We start from the raw sequence: 1,607 nt of genomic DNA on the forward strand, positions 1-1,607 counted from the left end.
AAAACCGGCGGATCTCGGGTAGGGGGTCCCGAACTGTGCGTCTAGGCGGATGGTAACATGAGACGAGGGACACGATGTTTTTACCCGGGTTCGGGCCCTCTTGATGGAGGTAAAACCCTACGTCCTGCTTGATTAATATTGATGATGTGGGTTACAAGAGTAGATCTACCACGAGATCAAGGATGCTAAACCCTAGGAGCTAGCCTATGGTATGATTGTTGTTCGTCCTATGGACTAAAGCCATCCGATTTATATAGACACCGGAGAGGGCTAGGGTTACACAGAGTCAGTTACAATGGTAGGAGATCTACATATCCGTATCGCCAAGCTTGCTTTCCACGCCAAGGAAAGTCCCATCCGGACACGGGACGAAGTCTTCAATCTTGTATCTTCATAGTCTTGGAGTCCGGCAGATGATGGTAGTTCAGCTATCCGGATACCCTCTAGTCCGGGACTCCCTCAGTAGCCCCTGAACCAGGCTTCAATGACGACGAGTCCGGCGCGCATATTGTCTTCGGCATTACAAGGCGGGTTCCTCCTCCGAATAATTTATAGAAGATCGTGAACACCAGGATAGTGTCTGGCTCTGCAAAAATAAATTCCACATACCACCGTAGAGAGAATAATATTACACAAGATCAATCTGCTGACGTATTCTGCGGCGTGACGTCAGACCACTTCCAAGCCTTTACTCGAATTGTTTTTATTGTTCCACCTCAGCGCGTTTAGCGAGGCGGTTTCCTTGGCACGTCTTGTCGAAGTAGAGATAGTGTTCCCCTTATTCCGGGATTCCCATCAGTACGGACATGGGTAACCCAACCGCGCCATTGATTGCGGTGCTTGGGGGATAAGCGAGTTTTATCAGGCCGGTGGGGATGCATGTTTCTGTCCGCCCATATAAGGGGATAAAGATCCAACCCTTTTACCGGCGCCTTCTTCCTCCTTGGCTTATCCATCTCTGTGAACCCGAGCTCCAGCGCCCAAGCCCGCACATCTCGCCTCAACCTTCTCCAACTATGCCCGGAGCAGGAGGCAAGTGGATGGCCTCCTCCGTCACGGAGGGGCAGATCCAGAAGTTGCGCGACGCCGGATACTTGTCCAGCGACATCGCGCACCGGCTCCCCATCGAGGGAGAGCTCATCCCCACCCCCAAGCCCCATGAGAGGGTAGTATTTCTTCCCCATTTCCTCCGCAGACTGGGCTTCCCGCTCCATCCCTTTGTCCAGGGGCTCATGTTCTACTACGGCCTGGATTTCCATGATCTGGCCCCGAATTTCATCCTCAACATTTCGGCGTTTATCGTCGTGTGTGAGGCCTTCCTCTGCATCCAGCCCCACTTCGGCTTGTGGCTCAAGACCTTCAGTGTCAAGCTGAAGGTTGTGAAGGGCAGCCAAGCGGAGTGCGGAGGCGCCATGGTGGGCAGGATGTCCCACGTTACATGGCTGGAGGGCACTTTTGTGGAAACCATCAAGGGGTGGCAATCGGGGTGGTTCTACATCACCGAGCCGCGTGACCCCGAATGGGCAGTGGCCCCCGAATTCAGATCTGGCATCCCCACACGGCTCACCTCCTGGAAAGAGAGCGACCGGATTTGGGGTGATTCGGAG

This window comes from Triticum dicoccoides, chromosome 5B (genome assembly GCF_002162155.2).
Source record: "Triticum dicoccoides isolate Atlit2015 ecotype Zavitan chromosome 5B, WEW_v2.0, whole genome shotgun sequence".
NCBI lineage: Eukaryota > Viridiplantae > Streptophyta > Magnoliopsida > Poales > Poaceae > Triticum > Triticum dicoccoides.